General features: G+C 50.7%; 1 protein-coding gene and 1 long non-coding RNA gene across 4 annotated transcripts in view; one reads left to right on the forward strand and one right to left on the reverse strand.

The window, feature by feature from the left end:
• Window positions 1-14635, forward strand: part of Fstl4 (follistatin-like 4) — a 427962-nt gene that overhangs the window by 345825 nt on the left and 67502 nt on the right. The gene's annotated exons all lie outside the window — the stretch shown is intronic.
• On the reverse strand, window positions 1138-9743 carry Gm11186 (predicted gene 11186). The gene is made up of 4 exons (NR_046047.1): window positions 9594-9743; window positions 9012-9167; window positions 2429-2558; window positions 1138-1880 (listed from the first exon to the last, which is right to left on the reverse strand). It is a non-coding gene; the product is annotated as a predicted gene 11186 (long non-coding RNA).

Genomic DNA, 14635 nt, shown 5'->3' on the forward strand with positions numbered 1-14635 from the left:
TCACAGTCTCCATCCATTGTACGTCTACCACAGCCCCACCACTGGCACACGCATAATGCAGCTTTATTGGAATTCTAAATGATCAGGGAAGCTCCCCTCAGAGGGCCAAGGGTCTGAGCTCTGAGGAAGGGCATTGTAGCTTCCAGAAGCTTCCTGTCACGAAGACCCAGCCCATTATGTGAAACCCACCCTCTTCAGATTGAGTTAAGTCATACCTACAGTGTTAGTGTTAGTCAGTTTTCTGTTGCTATAATATATATGTATATTACATATTTGTATGTATATGTGTATATATTATATATATGAATATATAATATAGAGATGAGAGAAATTAATTTACATGGAAAAGGGCTTAGTTTGGCTCATAGTATTAGAGGTTTCAACCTATGGTCTCTTGGCTCCCTCACTTTAGGCCTGTTGAGGCACTGTGTGTTAGTTACCATGGGAACAAGTAGCAGAAGAAACCTGTGTATATCATAGAGGCTGAAGAACAACGCAAGAAAAGAAGATGCCGGGGCCTCAGGATCCCCTTCAAGGGCATACCCCCAATGATCTGACTCTCTTCCTCTAGACTCTACCCCCTGTGCTCTTCTACCTCCCAACAGGGCCAACAGCTGGAGAACAAACACATGGCCCTATGGGAAACATCTAAAATTCAGACCATAATATAATCAGCCCAGTACCCAGCAATTAACTGGTTCTGAGCATTGGCAGTGAGCATGGAGGGGCTTGCAGTCTACCAGATGGAGAAGCTAGGGTGGGAATGGCCACACCTCAATGGTTCCTGTCCTGACCTTGTCACCTGAAACACCCTCTTACTTCAGCAGATTTCATTGATCTCTTGTCTCCAGGACAAATAGCCTAAAAACCATTTGTTAAAACTCTGAAAGTCGCTGTCCTGGGCCAGCGGGAGAGGGGTGATCCCAGCTTTGTTATCAGAGGAGGAGACCATTTCATTGTCCTATCAAATTATTCCAGTATATACTTTGCCATTATCATTACTATGCCCTTCACCACCAGGCCAGCTCATGAACGAACATTAATACGTTGTGTGCAGTCTCTTTATGGGGAGGATGGGATCCTGGTGGCCCTTGACAGAGAGGACTGGGACACCATAGAACAGAAGACTTTTGAAATGCTAATGCACGCTCCCTGCAACTTAATTTTATTTCATATATATATGACATTTCACAGTTCCCTAGCCTCAATAGCTAGAGCAGCATCGTAAAACTGACAACATGGTGATTTACGGAGGAGAGTCCATCCAAGGGAAATGGATGGTGGGCCTTTAAAGACCCTGTTTAGCGCCTCTTACCTGGGGTCAGTGTTCATTTTCAATAGTCATAAAAGCGTTCTGTTAAATCACTCGCAGAGTGGCTCGACTCTTCCTCTCCATCATTGTGTTGGATTATGGAGCTAATGAGGCAGAGCCCCGCAGGAAGGGCCAGAGGAGGCTCACAGGGTTTTCCCTGAGTTAGGAAGTACCAGAGAAGGCTGACTTGAATTAAAGACCTGCAGAGGAAACCGCACAGGAAGAGCCAGGCTCATGAGCACAAAGGGTTTCTACCCTGAAGTTGGTAGATAGTGTTGGGTTCCACTCCATCCCAGCCTTCTCTCTCTGCAGGCTTCACAAGCACGGCGTTCAGCAAACCAATATTCATAAAAATCCAAAATGCAGGCAGGCCTGCAGCCAGCAACATAGAAAGATGAAAGAGGACCCACTGCATGCCTTGTGGAATTTTCTAGACCTAGAAGGCAGAGAGAGGGGCTGAACAGAACCAACAGGGCAAAGGGGTTGAAGCCAAGCCTCAAGCAGGACCCAGATGAACATGACCTTGAAGAGTACTTCTGTTCTGCCCCCTTGGAGATCTCCAAAAGACCTTGAAAAGACAATCAATCAATCAATCAATCAATCTCTCTCTCTCTCTCTCTCTCTCTCTCTCTCTCTCTCTCTCTCCCTCTCTCTCCCTCTCTCTCTCCCCTCTCCCCCCTCCCCCCCTCTCTCCCCCCTCTCCCCCCCTCCTCTCTACCTCCTCTCCCCCTCTCTCCCCCCTCTCTCCCCCTCTCTCCCTCCTCTCTCCCCCCTTTCTCCCTCCTCTCCTCTCCTCTCTCCCTCCTCTCCCCTCCCCTCCCCTCCCCTCCCCTTCCCTCCCCTCCCCTCCCCTCCCTTCTCCCTCTCCCTCTCCCTCTCTCTCTCTCCTCTCTCTTTCCTTTATTTTCTTTCTAACCTAAAATCGATTGTTTCATAATAAAATGTGCTGATTTTATTCGCATTGAAAGATAGGTAGGGCAGATGGCTCAGTTGGTGAACTGCTTGTCATTCAAGCATGAGGACCTGTGTTCAATCCCCACAGTTTAAGAGCTGAGCGAGCTGAGAACACTTAGACTCCCATTGCTGGGAAGACAGATGGGGTCCATTGGGACTTACAAGCCACTGCCTCTTCTTGTGGTTTCCAATGCTAGGAAACTGCCCTGTAGTCCAGTCCTTCTTCCCCATTTCAGGAAGAGCAGGAACGGAGCTGAGGTCCACCTTTGGATTTGCCCTGGAAGAAGCTGGGCTGCATAGACAAAGGAGCAGGGTCTCCAGAAGCTCCCATCTAAACCACAAAGGCCTCAGCACTCCCCAGGGTCTTCTGTTCCAGGATCTCTATGTGCGTCTACCCAGCCTCTCAAACAACCCAGTAAGGCACGAGATAGGCACTTTAGGAGTTGGCATCCAGTTGTCTACCACTCAGTGTGGGCGGGCACAACCTTGCCCACCTCTCTGTTTGAAGCTCAAAACCTGTGGCCTTGGAGCTGAGGGCACAGCAGAAGCAATCCGGAAGAGGAGGAGCCCAGCTCCATCTGTGGCATTGGGTGCTCCTTCCGGAGCCTGGCCAGTGGCTTTGTCCGTGTTGTTCTGCCCACTGGACTGCCCTCCTGTGCCTCTGGTACTGTTGGGCTGCTCTTCCGTTGGCTTTCTTGGGAATCAATGCAGAATTTTTAACTTTCATCCACTGGTTTGAGCTTTCAAAATGCAAACATGCTCGCTTTTAGTTAGAGGGCTGGCCCCAGGAAAAGCAGATCCCTCCCTTGGTGGCTGTACACACATCCTGTCATCTCTACTCTTCTCTTCTGCTGCCCAGCCTGAATGTGGTTCAGACGCCTCAACGTGACCAGTTAGACTGGGGGCGGGAGGGGGGGCGTTATCCACCTGTCAGCCCTGCATCCCGGGTACAAAACACTGCCTAGAACATAAGAGGTTACATGGAAGGGGCCAATGTCACCCAAACATCTGTGCTCTTCCATCTCCATAAACTCCATCCATCAATACTATGTATGCTATCCAAAAGATCATCCAAAGAGTACAACATCAGAAAGGAGACGATGTTCAGTCTGCAGGGATGGCTACTGGGAAACTCCAGTGACAGCCAAGTGTTCCATACCACCTGAGTAGCCATGTCATGTGGAGCAGCGTCATAGCACCAGTCCTTAGATGCCATGCAAGAACTATATATATGCATCAGAACCCCTGATATAAGGTAGGCCCTGCTCCATTCAGGTGCTGGAGCCACACCCCTGACGGCCACCACCCACCCCCACCATCCCTGTGGTTGGCCAGTAGGGGGAAAGGCCTGGCCTGGCTCACCTACACTACATATAAAGCATTCGACTTCTCAGCCATGCCATCCCTGGTCCTGGCCAGCTTGCCAAGAGCACGGGGACTGGCAGCTTTGGAGTTAGAAGAACACACAAAGAACAGGGCAGTGTGACCTCTGCCGAGGTCATGAGCCCACCTATTCCTGAGACAAACACGGTGCAGGCCAAGGGTTGGGGGTTGGGGAGGTCTTTTGATGAGCTCTTCAGGTATTTTGTGTTATTGATAATACAAACATAAGTAGCTTTGAAAACTATCAGCAGGGCTTCAACCCTCAACCCTAATATTCTATGACCTAATATAGAATGCTGAACACCTGCCATGCCCACAGCCATGCTTGCTTACGTGGGCCATCAGCTTTTTAAAGACCTCCTCATCTTATACTTTTCTGTCCTCTTATCTTCTCAGCCCCTGGCCATCATGTCCCTTAGGGCTGTGTCACCAAAGAATCCAGGTGGAGGAAACCCCTAGCACAGAGACCAAAAGAACACAGTCTACTCCCGTTCTCTGCTTGCTCAGTAGACAGAGATTGGGGTAATCTAGGAGCTGGCCATGTCCCTTGTAGGTCAGGAGAACCACTCTGGCTCAGACTGGTATGGCAACAGCAGCTGAGTCCCTGCTACCCTGCTCCGGGAGAGACTGGCCTGGGACTTGGCCTTTGTCCCTTAATCCTCACTGGTTATCCCTATTCTCTGGGGAGATCATGACTTTCTGACTCCTCCCATTGAAACCAGAGAGCAAGGAGGTCCCCACAAGTCACACTGGTGAACATCTGGCTGCCAGCCTGGCAGGTGAGGCCCCCATAGCGTTCCATGTCTCTGCCCGGAGTCTCTGAGGTGTCATTTCTCAGAGTCGCCTTTCCTGCCAGGAGGAACAAGAGTAGCAGGAAAGGCAGAGACTTTCTTTTCTAGTCCTGGGGGAAGGAGAGGGGAGTAGCAAAGGTGGGGGGAGAGGCACGGAGTGGGGTCTGGAGAGAGGGGATACAGCATCGGGGTGGGGTCATCTCAGGGCAGGCCCAGCATCGGCCTTTGAAAGCTGAAGGCTGTGTGTCTGTCTGTAGCCATGAGGTACCTTCCAGAACTGACTCACAAGGACCACAGGCTAGATGAGAAGGCAAGCCTGGGATAAAGACAGCTCCTCCTCGACCCAAAGCTCCAGCCCTAGACCAGACCTTGCCAAGTCTGTCCCTGGGCAAGGAAACCAACCTATGTTCCTTTCATCAGAGACTCTGAGAAAACCTTGACCAACCTGACTCTTGACGCTCCCTTACTACTCAGTCAGCAGTAGCAGAGGGAGATCAGGCCCCTGGCCCTCCAGACACTCACCCTTGGCTGTGGTTCACCTAGGAGACTGTGGGTAGGTAGCCTTCTGAGCCTCACCATTTCAATGGGTCCACGTTACTGGTGTCTGCCCCACTTGTGGGATTTCATTAGGTTTGCAGTGGTGTCTGGAGCCCCTCTCTGCCCATGTCTCCCTGGCTAATCTGCAGAACCACATAAGCAAGAAGAAATCACTTTTATCTCCCAATGTCAGGATCCAGGTAGGGTGTGTACTTTGTGCACTAGGGACCCTGTGTTGGCATACAGAGGCTCTGACTTTTTGCAAGATCAGCAACAGCCAACCAGTATTGGGAGGACTCACAGTACTTAGAGACTAATAGAAGTTCTGTGGTGATAGGTAGTGGAACCCTTGAGCTTGGTGGCTCTGGGGTCACTCTGCAGGATGATCACATTATATACTTCTCTTTAATGAGGGCAGATGCCCCATTGTGAGCCTGGAGCCAGGGAGAACATGAACAGGATTGGTAAGATTTCTGCCAGGCTTCAGGGATATATGTCCTATAGAGTCATTCAATGTGCCCATTCCTACAAAGGAAAGGTGATGTCCCAACCACTGGCCACAGCAGAACACCACCACAGGGTGTGTGCCCCACCCTGAGGAGTGAAGCAGTATGCTTGAGCAGATCACCCACACTCAGCTGCAGCCTTGTCACTTCCCGTTGTGTGGCTGTGAGCATGTCTTGCACCTACAGGGTTAACCCAAGGACTGGGTTAATAGGGTTCTCCTGTCGGGGACTGTACACGGAGACCCAGTGAACCACATTGTCCTGACTCGCACACCCATTCCCTTTCACTATGTAGGTCCAACATCCCAAGGTCCTGCCCTCCTGCCTCTGCAAAAGTGTCTTTCTTCCCCTCCCCCTCCCCCCCTGTCACTCTTACCAAGTTATTTTCCTTTGATACAGTTCCCCGTTATTGAGATCTAGCAGAGTGCTAGGCTCCTTGGGAGGTGCTGAGGAGCAATAGGAAGCCAAGCAAAGGCAGTCCCTATGATGCTGAACCCTGCTGAACCCTGTCCCTACCTCTACCCTTTACCCCTTCACATCCCGCCCAGTGCTCCCTTCTCAGTCAGTGTACCTCCGTGTGGATCTCACCCACCTGAAGCCAGGCCCAGGAGCACTTAGTAAAGCCATGGTCCTGACCCAAGAGACAAGTCTGATTGACAGGCAGTCCAAGAAGATGCAGGGAGAAGAACAAAGCAGCACTGAGACAGGAAGTGAGACTGGCGCCAGTTCACACCCTGGTGTGAAGGTGACCTTCCAGGTGGGAGGCCTTCAGAGTAGCTGTGGCCTGCAGCTGCACAAGTGCAAGGGATGATGGTCTGAAGAGGTAGGAAGAAGGGGGTGGGCAGGCCTGGGGACCACAGCACAGGAGGCTCTGGGAACCAGGAAAGACAATGCAGCTGGCCCTGGGAGAGGAAACTTGGCTAGTGAAGACAAAGTGAGAGATGAGATAAGCCATGTAGGGTGTAGACTCTGGGCACACAGCACCAGAGTCCAAAAGGCAAAGCAAAGACACTAGGAATCCACTGCTGAAGACTCTCAGGCTGCCCAGGGCCTGGCCCCAGCAGACACTCATTTGGAAGACACATGATTGCTTCTAAAACCCAGGAGTGTGAATATATTAACTCTGCTCCTTTGATGGCACTGAGGGCCACTGGAGCCAGTCACCACCAGTGACATCCAGTGCTTTGGGAATCACTGAGCTGGGATTACAGCATACAATGGGGACAGATGGAAGCCTCCTGGGGTCATTCCCTCCCCCCAGTCCTCAGCAGACCAGGACCCAGTGGACATGTGGAAGGAGCCAGGAAGCAGCCCCTCTCTGTCTTCAACTGAGCTTCCTCTGTAGACCCTGTGATCCTTTCCTTCCTGGTGGGGAGGAAGCAGAGTCAGACATGGGGCCTCTGCGCAGATGGGCTTCGGGTGGGCAAAAAGAACCGTGCAAAGAATCTTGCCTCCCCAGGCAGCCATGTGGAGCAGGGCACTTGCAGGCAGGGAACGGTGGAACTGGAGTCTCTAGGAGCAGGACAGGATACTACGCAGTACAGAGCATGTGGTAGTGTATCTTCAGGGCTTATACATGAGATGGAGGTCTATAAACAGCCATAGAGTCACTCCGTGGAATCTAGAGACTAACTACCCAAAATGCTGAGCTCCTTTGAACCTGTCTTGATAGTGTACCAAAAAAAAAAAAAAAAAAGGGAGGAGGAGGAAGCAGCGGCAGCGGCAGCAAGCCTGGGCTCAGCATGGAAACCGCTGTAGATTCCCAACATAGATTTCCGTCCAGAATATGCTGCCTTCCTGTCATGGGAGCCCTTTGTCAGCATGCTGACTTCAGCTTCAGCTGCCCTAAGAACCTCTGCAGCATCCCTGGGCTGCAGGAGAGTACTCCATCCCTGGGCTGCAGGAGAGTGCTCTCCTGTCTACCAACAAAGGCAAGCCATAGCACAGCTTCCCATAAAATGCAAAGGACCTAAGCAACTGATCCTCTACTGCTAAGAAGGATGAGTTCCGCCAGGGATACTGGTGATGGCACTCAGTCCCAAGCTAACGAGTCTCAAATCCCACTGGGGTGTGGATTCTACCACTGTTGCTCTCTGCAGCTCTGTGTCCAGTCCCTGACATGGGGAACAGCCACCCAGCATGGGGACATCAAACCAGGATGGCCAGTCATGCAGGGTTGTGAGCAGCCCACATGTCAGGCCACCCTTGTGGGCCTGTAAGTCCCGAAAACAGCTTCAAAGGAGCTGCACACAGGTTCAATGCACGCAAGTCCTGGATGTGTACAGCACCCCTCCCTTGCATGCGATGGACTGCAGGAACATCTCTAAAGTAAAGCTGCCAAATAATGTTTGGAACTATGGTTTTACTCTTACTTATGTGATGGTTGGAATTTTTCTGATTTTGTAGGATTCAGGGGAGGGCTCACCCTGCCCATGGTTCACCGTAGCATCCAGGCCAAGTGCCGTAAGGGCTTCCCCCTCTGGAGCAAGGTAGGGCAAGGGCAGGGCAGAGATGAAGCTAAGGCCTAGAGTGTCCACATTGGCCTTCTGCCAGCTTCCCTGGTTTGAGCAGAGATGTACCAGGAATATTTGTAAATGGCTGGGCTCACTGGTGCCAGTATGGTCAGTGAGCATGGGAAGGCCCAGGATGCATCTGGAGAAAAGCCAAGAGTTCACTTTGGCTCCGTCTAAGCAGGAGCAGTGGGAGATGAGGTGTTAGTGGAGCTTGAATGCCAGGCAGGGGAGGGCAGATTTCCCACGAGAGACTTGGGGCAAAACACTGCCATCTTCTAGAGAGACAAGGTCCCGCCAGGGAGCCACTATGGAGGGGATAGAGAGAAAAGGGTAGATTTGCAGGGGCACAGGATGGGTTGACGATAGCTGTGATGATAAGGAAAGGTAGGTAGGATGGGAGGGGCTCAACCCTCCTTTTCTCAAATGGCCCGTTCGCTCAGTTGGCCAGCGGCCCTGTGTGGGCACAAGCTAAGGCAGACACCACATAGCACTTCTGCCAAGAAGTAATTTGCCATGGGTCAAGATGTGGAGATTTCCAAACTGACAGATGGTGGAGGGGTCTTGGGAGAGGGATCCGGAGGCATTTTTCTTACCGAGACTTGTCCTTGGACAAAATGTGCATCACAGGGGTTTCTTTCTCAAAGATAAATGAAAGAGGCTGGGTGGGGGGGAGGGGAGGGGAGGGAGGGAGGGAGGGAGAGAGAGAGAAAGAGAGAGAGAGAGAGAGAGACCCATACAGGAGAAGAAATCTCTCACGTCCCAGCACTTGTTAAGAACTTTGCTGACATGGCTTTTGCCTCTCCGAGAAAATCAGCAAAGGTTCTGTGGCATCTCTAAAGGGGGTGACAGTCACTCTCAGGAGATCTCTCTCCCCCAGTCAGCTGCCTGTACAGGGATCCATACCCCACCAGGGGCAGCAAGTGGCTCGAGCAGACTGGGTAGCTCAAGGGTACACGTGGCCCTGCCTAGGGAAGGAAAGCCACTGCTAGCAAACAAAGAAAACAAGTGTCCTTACGTCATGACGTTGGAGTATGCCGTGGTTTTCCCAAACGGTGCCACTGCTGGTATCGGAACCAGAGAACCTTGTTGTAGGGTCTCTCCTGTGCCTTGTAATGCTCAGCAGAATCCCTGGCCTTCACTCTGCAGAGGCCAACAGGAAATTGTCTTCTCCCTTCACCACCGCCATTGAAACCAAAACTGTTACCAGGCAGCACCAGAAATCTCCTGGGGACTGGAGTAACGGTTAGTGGAGAACCACAGATAGAGACTGAAGGGCCCTGCCTCTCATCCCCACCCTCCATTCCGCTTCCCAACATCATGTCACACCCACCTTCTGTCCTGTTGTAAAGCCCCAGGGCTGGGTGTAGAGACACGGGCCTCTTCAGATTGGAAGGATTAAGAGGTTGAGGCTAGCCTGAGGTATACTGGTGAGAACTGTCCTCAAGCCTCCGGCCCCTTGATTTTCTTCATAGTCTCCCAGGGATCCCATTTTAAATATCACTGGAGCATGGGTACATTGCAAAGTTGCTTCCTAGCCTAGACCACCTCTCCCCTGAACCCTAGGCTGAGGTCACAATCGCCATCCACGTCCACCTACCGCAGCTGAAAGCCGTTCTCTATTCCACCTTCTGTAGCCTCTCTCAGTCGTTCAACAAACAGAGCCAGCAACCTGGCCAGAATTTCAGCCCTGAGCTGGCTAATCAGCTTCACATCTTCTCTTTCTATCAGTCCCCACCTCTCATCTATCATCATTCAGTCAATCCGCCTCCAGCAGATGACCCAGATAGTCTGCTTTGCAATCGCTCATGGTCTTGCCAAAGCCCTTGGCACCATAACACCAGCCTCCTGTCAGCTTGCTGTCCCCTCCACATAAACAATGAGCATTGCCCCTTCTTCCTGACAGAGCCTCCTCCTGACGGGCTCCCCACGCCAGCCTGATTCTTGCCTCAGTGGCTCTAAGAACGAGGGCATAATGCAAATGTGACTGTGAAGTTAGAGGGGACAACAGTGAGGGCTTTGGAGAAGGGTTTCTTTGTTCTGTAGGCTCAGACATCCTCTCTACCGGCTCAAACCATGGAGTACAGGTGTGTGCTATGAAAGCGAGGAGTCCACAGGGGACTGAGGTGGCATGCTGAGTATGCCGGAGGGACCGTGATTCCCTGATACCAAGGGATTAACCTGCCTAGGAAACTGCCACCAGGGTGTCCTATTAACACAGCTGGGCATTTCTACTGCAATGCTTGATGCACAGGGTTGTGTAAGCCAGAGCACCTCTGCGGCCTGCCTGAAGTCCTCCTGTGACTTCTAAATGAAATCCAAGCTTCTTCCTGACACCACAGTGCCAGCCCTGCTCTAGTCTCCACACTTTACTGGAGTCACTAGGGTTCCAGGTCTGTCTCTGGCAGCCCCAGCAACCTAAATGGGGACAAATGGGGACTGGAAAGATGGCTCAGTCAGTGAAGTGTTTGCCAAACAAGTCTGAGGACCTGAGTTCAATCCCCAGCACATACATAAAAGATTGGCTTGGTAGGTGAACTCATATTTTTTTTTTAAAAAGCTGGCCATAGGGGCTGGTGAGATGGCTCAGTGGGTAAGAGCACCCGATTGCTCTTCCGAAGGTCCAGAGTTCAAATCCCAGCAACCACATGGTGGCTCACAACCATCTGTAACAAGATCTGACACCCTCTTCTGAAGACAGCTACAGTGTACTTACATGTAATAAATAAATAAATCTTTAAAAAAAAAAAAAAAGCTGGCCATAATGGTATGCCTCTCTAATCCCAGCACTGGGGATAAGCAGAGACAGAAGGTTCCATGGGGCTCACTGGGCAGACACACTAGACTATTTGGCTAGTCTCAAGCCAATGAGAGACCCTGTCTCAATAAACAAGTCGAATGGCTCCTGAAGAATCACACACACACACACACACACACACACACACACACACACACAAACATTTTAAGAACTAAATAAATAAATGAGGGAGTTGGCAGAAGGTCCAAGGGCCTGGAGCCCCTCAGCTGGTATGCATGGGCAGTGTGGGAAGCTGGCATCAGACACAAGTACAAACTGCTCTCCAAAATGGACTGCTGATGCCTAGTTACAAAGTGCAGCCATGACTGAGCATCCTCTGGAGGATAATTAACCAGAAAGCAGGCTATATTTATTCATAACCCTTTCCACCATGGCTTCCTCCCCTTTGCAGGCAAGAAGCATGCCTGGACCTTGGGGTGGAGGTAAAATGGGAGGAGTTGGGGCTCGGAACAGTGAGGAGAGAGGGAATCCTGCTGAGTGTTCTTGCCCCAGGACACACAGAGAGGGACTTGGACCCTCATAGAGGCATCTTTTCTCCTGGATGATGGCTCACAGGAGGCTGTCACTGAGAAAGGCCCCCCACAGCTTGCTTCTTCACTCAGGAAGCTAAGGGTGTGGCTGTAATCTTCATTTCCCACTGGCACTTGGGAAGGGCTATAAGCTAAGCCAGTGGGGTTATAGGCTAAGGGGAAGGGGAGACTCTCCAACCTGGAGTTTCCCTCCTCATCTGTCCTGCCTCAAGGATAAGGTGGGAACTCAGGAGAGCCTTCTTGGTACCTCATCCAAGCTGATGCTGAGCCTTGTCCAGTCTTCACCGTCCCCCGAACCTACTGAGCTGCTTCCTGCCTTGGCCTCTACGTTTTTCCAAATCCTCTCCCTCTCCTTTTCCTAGAAAATGACCTTAGCCACACAACTGCCAGGGCAGTGCAATCAGGTGAGGTCCTTTTCTGGTTTTAAACCCTCCCTATATGGCTGGAGAGATGGTTTCCATGATTAAAGTACTTGTTACACAAGTGTGAGGTAACGACTAGAGTTCCCTGGTCCACAGAACCCAGGTAAAATGCCCGGTGGGAGTGGAGGCCTGTCTGTTCTTAAGCCTCGGAAAGTAGAACTGGGAGTCCCCAGAACATGCTGACTAGCAAGACTAGCCAAATCGGTGAACTCTGGGTTTGACTGAGAGTCCTTGCCTTAGTGATTAAGATGAACGAGCCACTGAAGATTTCTCAGAACTCCACATGCATATCCATACATGCATGTTCACACATGCACCTAACATGTGTGAAAAGGGGGAAAAAAATGAATTAATTCCCTGACACTTCCCATCACTTTAAAGCTATTAGACCTTACCTCAACTCTTTTCCACCCAGTCACTTCCTGCCTACTTGCAACTGTGTCACATACCCTGCCATATCAGCCACACTGGTCTTTTCTTAATTCCCACAGCACTTCAGTGCCCCCCCCACACACACACAGAATAGTAATTGAAAACAAAACACACCCCCCACCAAAAGACCATTCAGGCTCATCCTCAGGTACATACAAGTTCTGGGCCAACTTGGGATATCTAAGACCCTCAAAATGAAAAATGTCCTTTCCCCTAGTCTCCTCACCTTTCAGGTCTCAGGTCTCCATCTAACTATAGTTGAACCAGCATCCATCCACCAAACAAGGCCAGGCAAGAGACCCCCTCCTATGGTCTCCCTCCTCTTTTTCTTCATATCCATCATGCTTGTAACCCCATTTCATCTATGTGTTTCCCCGCCCCTCTGACGTCCTCCATAGGCGGAGGAGACTTAGAATAGGATCTTCTGAGTGGGAGGAAGTTCCAAGGCCTCTTGACCTGCTGCTGGCTTCAGGTACCACCCACATCACCCTGCTGTTCCCTCAATAGAAACACATTAACTTGTAATCCTTCTTTTCCAAGGGGGTGTGATAGGTAATTACAACGCCATCTGCTATAGAAACCTCCAAATCTCGGTAGTATGCCACAGAAAGACTGAGTTCGCCACCCTCATCAAGTCTGATGGGGTTGGGCAGCTCACCTCAAATAGAGATGAGGAGTCCATGGTCCTCACTTATGCCTGACCGTCACAGGGTCCCTGCAGCAGGAGGCCGGAGTGTGGGTAATGGCTTTATTAATCAGGGTTCTCCAAAAAACAGAGCCAACCAACGGAGCTGGAGGTAGCAGTAGAAACTGAGATAGCGAGACAGACAGACATAGATTCTGAATAAAGAAATTGGTCTACACCATTCTAGAGCTGACCAGTCCTGAGCTCTGCTGGTAACAGGCTAGAGTCCCAGGAGACCTAGAGAGACTAACAGTATCCATCTCATTCTGAAAGTTGGGAGTTTTAAGATCCAGGAAGGGCCATTTGATAAATTATTTGCCTTGTTTCTAGGACAAAATACCCTGACAAAAGTGAGTGAGGAAAGGAAGGAAAGATTTATTTCAGCTCACAGTTCCAGGGTGCGGCCCATCATGGCAGCAGGAGCCAAAAGTCGTGCATCCCATTGCATCTGCAACAGGGAGGAAAGGTGGATGCTAACGTTCAGTTCGCTTTCTCTTCTCAATGCATCCTGAGACCCCAGCCCAAGGAACAGTCCCTCCCACAGTCATACATGTCCACCTCTGTTAAACTAATCTAGACAATCCCTCAAGGACATGCCCAAGAGACTCTAGACCCTGTCTAGTTAACCAGTCAATATTAGTCATCATGGCCAACATCCTGCCTCAATGGCCTCTCTTATTCAGCCTGCTTATTCTACTTAAGCCTTTGACTGACTGGATGAGGCCCACCCACGTAGAAGGGCAATCTGCTCTACTCTGTCTCCAGACTGGAGTCTTCCTCTCCCCCAAACCACCCCCACACAGACAGAGTAATGATTGAACAGATCTCTGGTACCCTATGACCCCATCAAGTGAACACACCAAATCAGCCCCCATAGTAGCACTGAGGATATGGCCAGGTGTCGTCACACACACAAACACACCATAACATCCAATTATATGTGCCCCCTGACTCCAAGAGAAATGGCAGGGTAAACACTCAGGAACTAGGAAAGGACACACAACAGCCTTTCCTGGGGTTGTAGAAATTTCTGTTCCTCCCTCTCCGTCCAGAGTTCTGCACCCAGTCTTAGAGATTCTGAAGTATAGAGTAAGTGGCGTGTAATGACAGAAGATGCATTTTAATGTCCCTTCCCCTAATGCCACCAAGGAATAGGCTGGTAGTGCTTGCCAATACCATCGTTTTTGGCAGCACTGTGGATTGAACACAGGACTCTGCCACCTGTTTGAAGCAGGTATCCTGATCACGGAGTAAGTGCCTAGCTCACCCTTTGCACATATCCTGGGAAGAGGTATTTCTATGTTCTAAGGGAATTTGAAGTAAGGAGTCGGAGACACATAGGGTGGCCTGTCTCATTGAGGCATCCCCAAGCTCAACATGGCTAGACATGGCTCGGGGATGGCCACAAACCCTGCCGACCAAGAAGCCCTGAACTTCCTAGCTCAACACTACCCCCTCGTTCCCTTCAGTAGGTGCCTCAGCTGCCTGCCACACTGGGATATCCCAGAACACCAAGGAACAGGAACATCAAAACCTTATCACACTGTTGTATTAACTTCTCCAGTCATGATGACATTCAGTTTTCCGGAAAACCCCAAAAGGTTTATTGCCTAGAGGAGGTGAACAGACCCCAAAACTCAGAAAGACTCCCAGGTAACTCTACCCCTCTGCACCAGTCCATCCTGCAAGGAAAGAGAACCTATACCAGGCAGGGCAACTAGAAAGGACAGGGCTCTACCTTCAGCATTGAGTACA

The sequence above is a fragment of the Mus musculus genome, chromosome 11 (genome assembly GCF_000001635.26).
Source record: "Mus musculus strain C57BL/6J chromosome 11, GRCm38.p6 C57BL/6J".
In the NCBI taxonomy this organism is placed as follows: Eukaryota; Metazoa; Chordata; class Mammalia; order Rodentia; family Muridae; genus Mus; species Mus musculus.